Source organism: Octopus sinensis, linkage group LG15 (genome assembly GCF_006345805.1).
Source record: "Octopus sinensis linkage group LG15, ASM634580v1, whole genome shotgun sequence".
NCBI lineage: Eukaryota > Metazoa > Mollusca > Cephalopoda > Octopoda > Octopodidae > Octopus > Octopus sinensis.
The window spans coordinates 66080883-66095213 of record NC_043011.1 but is presented as its reverse complement, the minus strand read 5'-3'; positions in this window follow the sequence as shown (position 1 = coordinate 66095213).

The following is a 14331-nucleotide window of genomic DNA, read 5'->3' as shown; positions in this document are numbered from 1 at the left end:
ACTACATAATTAACTACTTCAAAGACAAGAAGAACTAATATCCACAAACAGCGAAGAAAAGAAAAAAGAATTTGTTTTCAGCAGACAAATACGGAAAAATAAGTCATGGTACCTAATAACTGCGAAGGAAAAGAAGAAGCATTGAAAGCTTTAAAACAACTGAAATGCAAAGTAAAGATGGGACAGCAACGGATCATGATAAAATGATGGCCAGAATGGCTCCATCTTTGCAAAAAACCAAAGCAGAAAAGAAATGGAAAAAGCAAAATCCCAACAATGGCTGAGATTGAAGGATGTTTAATTGCAGCAAACGATTAATGCCTTCCCAAAAGAAATCATAAAAAGCCTGTGATAAAAATAAATTCAAGCAACTGCAGAATATATATTGATGGAGTAGAAGCAAAAACCCCTGTTCTCCCTGGCTACCCATCCTGGTTAAGAAAGGATACATTCATAAACTAGATATTGCTGGGAACTATATACACTGAAATGTATGACAAATCTATAGAATAACAACAGATAAAAGATTGTATGAGCCAGAAAAGGTCACAGAAAATGAGAAAGCAACCATACTTTGGGATATAACGATACACACAGTTAGAGAAATTAAGGGCAATAGGCCGGTTATATTTGTCAAAGATCACCAACAAAGAAAATGCTTTCTAACGAGGTATTAATACCAAAAGATGATGTTTCTCTAAAAGAAACAGAGACACTTTCAAAATACACAGCCTTGTAAACTGAGGCAACTCGATTGCGGAGTCTAAAAGCGGAAGATTCCTACCATAGTAAGCGCATTAGGTGTGATTTCGTCAATAGGCTCGCGCGCAGCCGCTGTAGTTCTGTATGGGGATGGTATCCGGAAGTGGAGAGTAGACAGCGCTAAATGAAATGGACGGAATGTGAAGAAAGCCCCTTACGATGCAGTCATTGATCACTTACACACGGAGGGAGCAAATGGAGGAATGGGGAAGACTGCCTGCGCATCGAACTCCTGAGCTGATGAGATTCCCAGCCCAGTTTAAAGAAATCTTGCTAGCGACATTTCGAATGGCCGGCGGATAGAAAGTAGAGAGAAAAGGGAAAACAATGGAAGCAGTGCCAAAGAGACACGTAGAAGAATTACCCAAGAAGCGATTAGAAAATGAATTTCATGTCGCCATAACAGAAGTTGCTGGAAAACATAGATGGGATTTGCTGAAGAAAGAAGATTTAAAAATCAGACCGAGTTTACTGTACAGGCGGTGCAAAACCGGAAGTTGGTCGCGGACTGGAGGGCGAAGCTTAGGAATGAGCAAGTGTGCATCTGCAGCAGAGTGGATGAAACTATTGTCCATATCACCATAAGAATGCCTTGGGCTTGCTTGAAACCAGTATAAATTGTAGTGAAAGTGCTACACTAGAAAGTGTGCAAACAGTGGAGGTAGAGAGGGGTGGGCATCCACGTGGTATGAGCACAAAGCGCAGAGAGTGGCGGAGTCGGAGTCAAGCAAAATCCTCGGGGATTTTCCAGTCCAAACCGATCAGGTGCTAGAGCAAAACACAAAGAACCTAGTGGTGGTGGACAACTTGCACCACATATGGTATATACTTCATATTGCCATGCCTCTTTGGCCTACCAATATTCTAGAACGAAGAAGAAAAGATAATTAACCAGGCTATGGGAACTTAATAAGGGGAGGATTTGTCTTGTGCCCTTGCGAACAGAGTCTGGAGGCAACAAGAGGAATATAAAGTGAATTGAAATAAAGTGCCCAGTAGAAATTTTACAAATGCCATGCCTCCTTGGCACGACCAGAATAATCAGGACATTATCAGAGAACTAAAAAGAACGAATAGCATAGAACAATAGGCTGCAGGTAACAAGGTCGCTGCGCGTGCAAGACTCCAGGTACTCCAAGAAAACCTGTGATAAAGAGAAAATAATAACAATAATAATAATAATAATAACAATAATAATAATAATAATAATAATAATAATAATAATAATAATAATAATAATAATAATAATAATAATATTAATAATAATAATGACAACAGTAAAGGCAATAATAATTCATTCTACTTCAGATTTTGGGGAGAAGACGAGTCGATTACATTGACTCCAGTGTTTCACTTATACTTAATATATCGACCCCGAAATTATGAAGCTCAAATGCAACTAAGAAGTAAAGACGGACAAAATGCTGCTAAGAATTTTGCCCGGCGTTGTCATTTTGACCGTCACCTTAACACCTCTCGAAAGAGCTGTTCTTCACTCCTGCTCCAGAGCGTCGGCTGCGGGGTCACCCCGAAAAGCTCTATCTGCGACGATTTCATCTTAATCGAAGGAGAGGGGCTTTCTCCGTCCGGGTTGCAGATCCGTGGAATAAGCGGCCGGACGAGAAAGTGAAGATACCAACGACCGCTCGGTTCAAAGTTTGTCTTGACCAGAAATGGCCTGAACCCTTTGCATGAACACCCTCCCTGTACATAACTCCGTGTCCCCCTACATGGCCTTGCTTTTTGCTTTTAGAGCCCAAAAATTAACTTAACTTAACTTAACTTAACAACAACAACAACAACAACAGCAACAACCACACCATTATTAATACAGTACTTTTGGGAGAATGCGAATGTCCTCTTCATTAAAGAATGAAGGCAAGTATTTGTGAGTCTCTTAGAGGATGATGTTCAAATAGAAAGAAATGTAGAAAATGTTGAAGAAAGAATATCTGAAGCGTTTGAGAAGGAAATGAGCGACAAACATTTGCAAGGGAAGTGGAGATAAAGAATAAGAGAAGAAATGGTCGTGACACTGTCCATCTGAAGAGGTGCACTGAAGTGCTCGATTGCAGTGTCAGTCATGGGGCCTGTTTCGTCATCAAATAGTGGATCATCTCTAAATTCAGACCCAATATTAATGCGTGTGAAAATGTTCAATATGCTTTCTTGAAAAACTGCATCTCTTCCAAAACTTGAGTAGCTCCAAGTTGTTGACAATGAATTGCAGAATATCAAAGAAAATTCATCACAATGCATAAAAACATTACATGTACGGAATGATGATACAAGACATGTTAGAAGAAAGAAAGGAGGTAAGGGACAAATAAGTTGGAAACATTGCACAAAACCTTGTACGACAAGAATTCAAACGGTAACAGTATTCTAACATAAGAGGTCTTGACACGCTGCAGAAAATGTAACACGGAATAAATTGCAGAAAAAAGTAAAAATGTACTTCAGAACGAATTGAATGACAACTTTTTTACGGGCAATAAGGTAGAGAAGAAGTAATCATTGGTTGAGACAAGAGTCAGTTGTGGCTTAGAATAGGGGGTATGAAAGAGTGAACTGAATCACTCGTGTGTAGCGTACAGGACAGGTTCTCGAACTGACTACGGTAAATTCCATGTTTAAAAAAACCCAATAAATCATCATTATGTAGAATATTTGAAACGAAAGAACAGTTAGCTCTCCTGCAACAGAATGTGCTAAGTTGGGAAAGTGTAAGGACACAAGACGACATGATGATATTGTCATATATATCATTGGATGATAAAAGAAATGTGGGTTTGCCAGAGCATCGAAATAGTATGAAGATAAACCAAAAGGAGTGTTAGAGAATGACAAATTTAAGCAGTAGTCTGACATCCCTTTTTTATGCGATAAAATTATTAAGACAAGAGACTTAGTCATAGCGGTTGTCAACAAGGCAAAAAAATGAGACCAAATGTTTCGAAATCTGTGTCCTATGAAATAGTGGAATTAAAGGTGAAGTACATTATATGATAAATAAATATGAAACACCGAAGGAGGGGGTTGGAAAACTGTGTGGGTAAAGAAGGTTTTGGTGATTCCAATGTTTATTCCTTCGTTGGGATGCGTATGGGACAATTTCGAGCCCTGTGCAAATATATTCCGAATAGTTGCAGCAAGAGAACTGGTCATGCTGTAGCGAACAATTCTTACAGCAAAGCTTATTTAGTGCATTATTATATTAAATAAAAAATTAAAAAATAATCAAAGTATAGCAACATACCAACATAAAGAACAAAAATAAATGCAGAAGTTTTCATCTTGATTTTCTCTCCCACACTTCAATGGTCAGGATGTAACACTCTTCTCTATGTGCTGTTGATTTAAACACTGTAGCATATTGTAAGGCGTTGTAATTTGTAAGACGTTGTTGACTGCATATTCGATAGGTTGAAATATTGTAATGATCTATTGTGACAACAGTTCATTCACTTACAAGGATGAAGAATGGGGGAAAAAAGTATTTTATAGATGTTTGTGTTTCCCAACATGTAACTTCAAACGACTTTGAAAGAAATTAATAACCACGTATGGAGACCTCCTGCGTTGGCACCCCTCATAAAACATGCACAAATACACTTGCATATACAGATACATATGCACAAAAAAGATACACGCACGCACACATAAAGTTCCTTCAGAATTTTCATCTACAATGTTCACGTACCAATTTCCCACCCGGTGCTGATTCGAAAGTACTTACTGTTGTTGAGGCACTTTCACATCATGACCAAATTAATCATGGAATTTTTTCGCATCATTTGGAATAACTGCGGTGTGTATTAAAACTGGGGATTAGAAATATATTATGTAGTATTGAAGAAATTTATGGCTTGGCACCAAAATATACGTTGCTTACATGCATTCTCTATGGAAACGTTTATGTGTGGGGTTTTTCAGAATGTTATTTTGCAACCTTGCCTCTCCTGCCAAAACGCATTGGGCAACAGCGTGCTTGTGTTTTATATGATTTCACATTTTACCATTTGTGCAATAGTTGTATTGAATTTTGATGTTAGATTTGTAACAATGCATATGACGCCTATAAATACCAGAGGCCTTTGTTCACTTTGGTATCCAGCGCTTTCCGTTGTTTTTGAAATAGCAATAAATGATTTTATTGCCAAAATAAATCTTAGTTTTTATACAAAGTATGTTTCGTATGAAATCTTACTATAATGGATGTCATTTCAGTCTGTCTGTCTGTCCAAATTTCACAGTGAAATGGATGAACCAATGGCCACGATACTTTTCGAGATTACGATGGAGATAAACAGGCAAGTTTTTAGCGGAACCATGTGAAAAGGTATGATTATTTAGTGGCTATTTAGTTTTGTATGGATAAATCATCTTTGATTTCTTTGTTTAAAATTCGGTGTCGAGGAATAATACTGGATTTCATCACTCTATAGTTAATGAATTTAGAGGGTTTATATTTGCATTATTATCCTATAATTTCCCATCGAAGTTTGGCAGATTTGCAATCTTACTAGAATCGGTTTACATGTCCGTCTCTTAGTATGATTATTTTGTGGATTCTTGACTTTTGAATTGATAAATCACTTTCACATTTTTATTAGAAATTCATTGACCACGAGCAAATCTAGATATTTTTCATCGTATATTTCGTGGCCCCATCCTAGATATGGGGTGAGTAGCGATTACGGTTAATAACGAAAATAAAATAGAAAGATGGTGCGTCAGGATATAGTGTGTGTCATTAGGTAGTGGTTATTGAAGTGCATATGTCTCGTGCAGGATTCGTAACAGCTAATCGAAGCAGCTGTTGTTTACATCTCCGTTTTGTCGAGCAAACTAAGCAACGGTACCAGAACATTCAGATACTATTCGCATGCAAAAGTGAGGCGTAAGTCGTAGCTTGATTTCTTGGAACTATAGAAAGGCAGAGGACCGGATTTAGGTAGTGCAGGTGTATTTTACCGGCTCCGAGGTTTACAGACATTATACGTCCTTATGAAGAGAGCAACTCCAACAATTTGAAAATGAACGTAGACCAAACGGAAAATATTGTAATCATATTCATATTATCGAAAGAATTATGATTAATATTTTAAATAAAGAACTTGATGAACTTTGAATATTTAATATATATAGAAGCGTAAAATAGTGTAACCAACTAAAGAAAATGTATATATCTAAATAACATCTTTTCCTTAATCCTTTTTTTATGTAGTGAACAATGGAACCTCTGTCTTTCGCTTGGAGTTGTTGACATAACCATTCATTATACAGAAGCTGCGGACCCTTTTCAGTTCGGGGATGAATCGTCATCGGATTTCACTTTATCGCAAGCATTGCAATATAATGTCGTATCGCCAACATTGTGATTTCTCTTCGACATCCCCCAGCAATCTTTCAACTCCACTCAAACATGTCTCAATACAAACTGCTGTTATCACTTCCCTCTCTCATGTTTTGCGTCCAGCGTCAATGGGCAGAGTTGTTAGTTGATGGAATTTATTCCAGTATTTCACGTATTTCTCGTCAATAAAATTATAAGGATAATTCATATTTTAACTCTCAATCTTCCATCTGTTTCCAAGGATTACAGCACAGTCAGGTTGCAGATCTTTAAAGTCAGAGACACGTATGCAATAACACGTGATACTTGCGAGAAATTGAGATTGATGCATAAGAAAAATAAATAAATTCATACATACATACATATATATGTATCTATGTATATATACATATATATATATATATATATATTATATATATATATATATATATATAATATATATATATATATATATATATATATATACACAACATACCTGCGATAAATGAAAGATAGGGATAGATGAAATGAATAAAACTATATACAGGGCATGGATACATACGAATCGAACACATACACACACACACATAAAACTTCATGGATGGTCATAACAACGTCAACGACACTATTCACACGTTTAGCAGCAGCTGATGGCAATAGCAGCAACAAAACCTACCTCAATGGCAACGCACATGTACAGAGGAATACAGGATTTTTACCATAATTTTTCCGGCTATACAACAGCAGCAGCACAATAGGGTGAGCAGATGTGGCTCAGAAGAAGGTGACACTGCTGCTAAAATGTATGGCACACACACACACAAGCATACAAACACACAAACAAACTAGGGCACAAACGCATGTGCAATAAGGATACACATCTTAGACGAACAGAAAAAGACTAAATGGATAAGAAAACGAAAAGTGTCGCTGAAGAAGGCACAGACGTGTGACGAAAGATTTCTGAACAATGGCTATAATTGTGTGTGCGGGGTCAGTGCTTACCCACTATAATCACGAGCAATCGGCGTTGCGTTTACGTTCTCGAAATTTGGCGCTGAAATGATTTTATGATAGATAAAAATGGCCGCTGTGACTTCCCTCCCACACCTCATGCCTCCATCGTAGATGGGTTGATATAATAATAATGATGATGATGATGATGATGATGATGATGATGATGATGATGATGATGATGATGATGATGATGATAATGATAATAATAATGATAATAATGATAATAATAACCATAATAATTATAATCTGGCAGGCAGGTTTGACTCACCCTGTACATACATACATATATACATACACACATACATGCAAACATGAATATATATATATATATGTTTGAAATCCTTAATCTCTATGTGAGACCAGACAAAATCATTTCTGCCATCAAGGTCCTCTACAAAGATACGTGTTCAACCATCTTAACCCCTGACGGAGAAACATCATCTTTCTCAATCAAAGCCGGAATACTGCAGGGAGACACACTCGCCCCATTTCTTTTCATCATTGTTGTTGATTATGTGCTACGTATGTCAGTTGATACCATCTCTGGCACGAGCTTTGAAATAAAACAAAGAAGAAGTTCCAGACACCCAGCTGAATACTTGACAGACACTGACTTTGCTGACAACATCACTCTTATCAGTGATTCTCTCTCCAATGCCCAGTCTATTTTACAATCTCTTGAACAAGCCTCAAATTGTGTAGGTCTTTACCTCAATGAGGCCAAAACTGAATACATAAACAAGTGCCTGTCCAACAGTGATCATCCATACTCTCAACAATGCGCCCTTAAATATGGTTTCTGATTATAAATATCTTGGGTCATACATATCATCATCTGGAAAAGACTTTCTAACTAGAAAGGGTATGGCCTGGTCAGCCTGTAATGACATTCATAAGATCTGGTCATCAAATCTAAGTAGAGACTTCAAACTTGAAATCTTCAAAGCCATAGTCGAACCAATTCTACTATATGGCTCAGAAACCTAGACGTTATCAAAGAAGCTTGAGAGGCGGTTGGATGGAACCTACACTCGCCTCCTTATGAGAGCTCAAAATCTCTCGTGGAAGTGCCATCCAACCAAAATGCAAATATATGGGAAACTACTACCTGTGTCATGTCTTGTGAAAGGTAGGAGAGTCCAGTTTGCTGGACATTGTTGTAGAGCTGAAAAAGAAGTAATTTCTACTCTTCTCCTCTGGAAGCCATCTACTTGCAATACCAGTGGGCGCACACTCTCCTACCCTGATGTAATCGCCAGGGATACAGGCATCCAGCAACAGGACCTCCGTAATGCCATGATGGACCGTGAAGTCCGGCGTAGCATGGTAAATTCCATTGTCTCGACTACGGTCGAACAATGATGATAATGATGATGAATATATATATATATATATATCTGTAAACATACAAGTACACACATATATATGCATATACATACACACATACTTAGGTGCTTGTGTCTCTGCGTGTGTGCACCTCTGTGTATCGGCGCACTTACGCACCATGTGTGTTACTATTTTTACATTTCTAACACCTATTTCAAACCACCAGTCCTATAATTTGAATATTGGCCATAAAACGTTATTTCTGAAGTATAAATTTAAACACAATATTCTATCCATGCGGGGGTCTTGAAAGTTTGTTAGTGTGGAACAATTAAAAAGTGACCCCGGGTCGTTAATTTTGTCCACATTTATGACAATTTTGCAGACATACTTTTCTAATACATCAATTATTACTATAAAATGAGGCGGCTGTCAGACCATTATTGTAGAATGACCTTTATTTAATTTTCCATTAGTTATAAAGCATCACATGCAGCAAAGAAATCAGACTTTAAAATTCAGCTGTAAAGAGAATAGAATACAAAATTCCTATTGCCAGATACAGGTTCTTCCAGCAGCCATCCTCTTAACTCGGGGTAACACAACCTGCCTCATGCACTTGATGTAGGCCTCTTTGGTGTGTCAGTGACCAGTATAACGTCACCATCACTAGTGATCACTCCAAACACCATGATGTGACAGGATGTTTCATTATCGCGTTCCGTACATGCTTCGGGGAAAAAAAGCAACATCACAGATGTATACACACTAAAATATGTGACACTCATACACTCTGAAATATTTTATTATTGGCGCCTATGACACGCAATACGGCAAATCGGTTGGAAAGTTCTTGCCGAGTAAATTGCCTCACGGTGCTGTTTTTCTCACAAACGCGACCCAATTGAACGTAATATACTGAGCGAAATTAAAAGTGTAATATGTCAACAAGTTGACCCTTGCAGGTTGTGTATGTATGTATATGCATGTATGTACATATATGTACATATATATGATTGAATGTGTGTATATATACATTTATTTATATAAAATTTGATATATGTATATACACATACTTACATATATATATTTCTGGTTTTCGTATTTCTTCTTTTGTGACACTCCTTAGACATGACTCTGGTATACATTACACTGTGCAGCCCGACTATTCTCCTCTGGTAGCGATTGCTATTTTCTCCTTACATATCACTAGAAATTGGAAATATTCAATATTTCTTTGACAACTTGCCTTTCTTGTATTCATTCTCACCACAAAGAATCCCTTTCAAGATATGCCTATAATACTCCCACACTATTCCGGCGCATGCTTCAAAATGCCCATATTGGCAAACCTAAGAGGCATGCATAAATTTTTAAGCAAGCTTATGGAACTGAGCAGAATGTTTGCTATAACTATAATCCCGCTTCAGCAGCTCAGCGCTGAATTTCTCTTTGAAACGTAACGAAGCGTTGGTTTCTTGTACGTCAATGTTGTCCGGTTCAAACAATCACGGTATGAAGGGGATATTAATCATTTCCTTAAATTTCCATATAGAAACAAATAGGAAGTAGCACTTTTCCAAAGAAAAAAATTGCATTTTGCCATAATTACAAAATAACGAAATCAATAGATTATTGCGAAATACTCTTTATTTAGTCATGCATGAGCGATGTGAACACAATAGCTGGAAGGAACAGTGGCTGTCGTTTTATCTGTAAATAGAAATGAAAACTAACTTTATTTAGGCATATTGAAAATGGTGCGATATGACGTATATAAAAATGTTCTGTGTAATAGTTTTCAATGAATTATTGCATGTTATTTCGTACCAAGTTTAGTTAAGTGAGTCTTGGTGAAAATTGGCAAGGAACCTTAAAAGAACGGAAAAATGCTCGAGATATATCGATTTCAAGATCAGTTTATATTTGTTGAGTTTGATAACGACACAGTTGAAAAAATGTTTTTATCAACGATGCTTCATTCGGCCCTACCTCCGCATTGAATAGAGAATCTTCCATATAGATGTTCTTGGTCTTAAATCTTCAGTCCCCTGAATATATCTCCGATGTTTACTTCAACTGTATGATGTGTTATTCAAGGTATTAGAAATAATAAACAACTTATGTAAGAATTGTTATGCGAAAGATTTCCGAAATTGTTATAAGGCGCAATTTCTATTCCATATATTGCAATTATATTCAAGTAATATTCAACATATTGTAAATACTATTAAGTAATATATTAAAATATATATTTAAACATGGAAAATATTAGAATTGTAAAGATATTCTGTGTATAATTCAAAATGTCGCTGTGAACAAGCTCACGACAAATATGAAAAACTTGAAAATTGATGCTGTCAAGAAACGAAATTTATATGAAACATAATTAATTAAAAACAGTTCATCAAGAGTTCAGTAACGATGAAATCAACGTACCTCCCGTCGGTTGCCAGAGTTGCGCATCTGAAAGTAAAGTGCCAAAGTATACTAAATAATGAAAGAACAAAACATAGTTGTATTTAATGTTACTTTATAAATATATTCTAATGATCTGTGTACAACCTTCTTCGATCAACACCCAGTATATAATGCAATCGGTGTGAAAAGAAAGAAGGCAGTATGCTTGCCTTGGCTGAGCGTAGAAGTCAAACTACTTGCATTTGGCAGAATTGATAATGCGTCGGGCATAATGCTTAGTAGATAAATTCAAATTCCTTTCAGTGCCAATAAAATAAGTCCTAGTTGAGTATCGGTGTCATTGTAATCGATCATCACTCTCCCCCAAACTTTGTTCGCTGTGCCTTTTGTGGAAAGAATTAATTTTATAGTTTATACAATTAACATTCATAACGACCTGATGGAGTATATTTCTAGCATTTTCATCGATTTCTTAACGAACAGTTCTAGAAAAAATTAAGGAATACAAAGAGTTTTACTACCAAATATGTTTATTGGATATGGTATGCCTTTACTGTTGAATACAAAACCGGCAAGATATGCTTTCTATAATGTAAATGAAATACTTGAATCACGTATGTCCTAATATAATTTTGTAAAATAGGAAAATGACTTTTCGGAAAGTTACGACCATTTTGAAAGTTGTGAAAGCATTCTGAAATAAGGTTTGAATGCCTATACTTTTAGGTGAAAATTTTCAACCCCAAATATAATTTGAGCTTGAAACTTACGAATCTTATGAGAATGTTTCTCGCACTGTTGTTGTATTTAAATTATAACCCACACAAGGATTTTCAGAACATCATCAGAATAATCAGGGACACTTTTTGTACCATTTGCAACATTAATCACATCTGTGAATTTTATTAAAAATAGATTTCAGCTGTACGTTTCCTATGTTGAGTAAGTTTTGAGTTCTGCACCTTAATACCTCTTGGTAATGAGCATTTTTTATTCCCATGTTGATTGAAATATAGAGTGTGCATCAGGTTTACTAACTGGTAATTTCAAATGTTAATTTTATAAACGCTGCATTTTCTGCAGAAACCTAAACTGCGAAAGATTGCACCTGTGGTCTTTGCTATATCGTCACACCGACTGTGAAATTCTTGGACTGGATATCGATGCCGTATTTGTAATGTTTAATGTTCCCGAGCTGTATACGACGGAAATAAACAGCATAGCCATTCCATTCGCGTCCAGCGATTTCCATTTTCTCGAATACCATTAAAAGTTCCCATTGACAAAATAAATCACAGCGTTATATAATCTGTTTTGTATGAAATTTCAATAGAATAATTTACGGTAAGGATTATTGCTTGTTACTTTCATTATTTGCTACAATTGTCTTCCACAGAATTATGAGGATAACAAACATCGTACCTTGCAATAAAGTTTGTTGTGAAATTGAGTGTAACAGTAATCATCCTCTCCTGTAAAGCAGTTCAGAAACTGTCTGCGTGTCCTGGAATACAAATTTGAAATCAGAAGTTAAAACGTTAATTTTCAAATCTCTTTCATCATTATAATTTGCCATCAAACCATCGTCTTTAAATTTATCTTTTCTCTTTCGAGTGTTTCTTATAAAATACAAATTTATTCCCTGATATGGCTCTATGGTAAGGAAGTTCAATTCATAACCACGTCGCTGGATTTCAATAATTGTGTACAAGTATTAAGAATGAAATATCTATGTAACGCTGTTTGAAGAATCCGTTGCATTGGTTTTCAGTGCTAATTTGAGTACAAAGATATAATTTTAATTAATATATCATATCAAGTCCCTGAGCAAATGAATTTCTACCTATCGGTAAGAATCACTGCTCTGTGAGCATGCGGGCTCCGATGAAATAAATTGTTGTACTCGATACATTCAACATTTCTCCCAGTCTTTTCATGTGATTTATGAACACAATTTGGTTCATGTAACTGATCAAATCTATTTATTTTACAGTATCTAGATTCAATCCCGTGTAACCTCTTACTCTTTTGAATATATATATATATATATAAAGGGTGAAGTGTGACCCCCTCTGGGCATGAATGACGATGAGATTGTAACTAGAGAGGTAACCTCCGCGGTACAAGTCTGGGTAAGTTTGTATTATGGAAGACCAGCAGTCGCCCATGCATATCAGCCTCCCCTCTCGACACCAACGATGTTATCCAAGGAAAAGGCAAAGGCCGATACATTTTGGCACCTGTGGTGTCACAACACATTTCTACGGTTGAGTGAACTGGGGCAATGTGAAATAAAGTGTCTTGCATATATATGTGAATGAGAGTGTGTATGCACAAACATACATACATATAGAAAAATGTGTGTGAAAGCTATATATGAATGTGACTTATAGTAACCTAATAATACATACTTGCAGTGGAAACTATTCTTCAAATATGCAATGTAATCCTCTTTACACATACTAAGTGCGAGTTCCATGCACGTATCTGAGAGAACGGAGCCTAGAAAACGAATACATTAGGTCTTTCATATTTCCTAGTGTAGATTTTAGATTATCAAAACTCATTATGCAAATAGTATTACGAAGAGAATTTCTAAAACATTTTATAGAAATTAAGTCCCTCGTCAGATTATGCCTACAGTGGCTTCCTCTGAAAGCGCATTCAATTATAAACCAGTGACACAAAGGAGGTAGAAGCAACCAAAGTTGAATTTTAATTTAGATTTCTTGCATACCATCTCCTGAGAAATGTCTAAAGAGAATTAGAGGTGGTCCAAATGCTAATTAGAGGAATCTTGGTATGAAAATTCAAGGCTGAGCAGACGTCGCTACACATGTTGTTAAGAAAAAGTTTCCCAACCCTTAGATTTTGGAATTCCTGAGGTAGAGCCATATTTACAGGACGTATTCCACATATAGGTACATGCACACACACTCACACACACACACACACACACAAATACATATTCATCCAATAAATCTACATACATAAATATATATATACATAGGTCTATGTACACATGCACATAACATACGCGAGCGCACACAGACATAGAACTAGCTACATATATAATTACGACTATAATATCACATTTACCTGGCAATTCTTCAAGTGCAGACAAATATGCAAGTACATATACACATATTTGTTAAGAGAAATATACCGAAAGTTATTGACTAGTGAATACGTAAAGAAAATATCAATGCTTAGCAACTTACCAAATAAGAGAATTAAAATAAACGCAGAAGTATTCATTTCGGTGTTGTCGTTTCAGCTTCAGTGGATATGAATAATGATATAACAGTGCCCGAGAGGTGCTTTACCTTAATGAAACACAATGTAACATATGTTGCGCTTCGCGATATTAAATACCATGATATATTTGAGCAAGCTGAAATATTATACGCTAACCCACTGTTCCTACGCGCTATCTCTTACCCGACCAATGTAACTTCACGAATGAG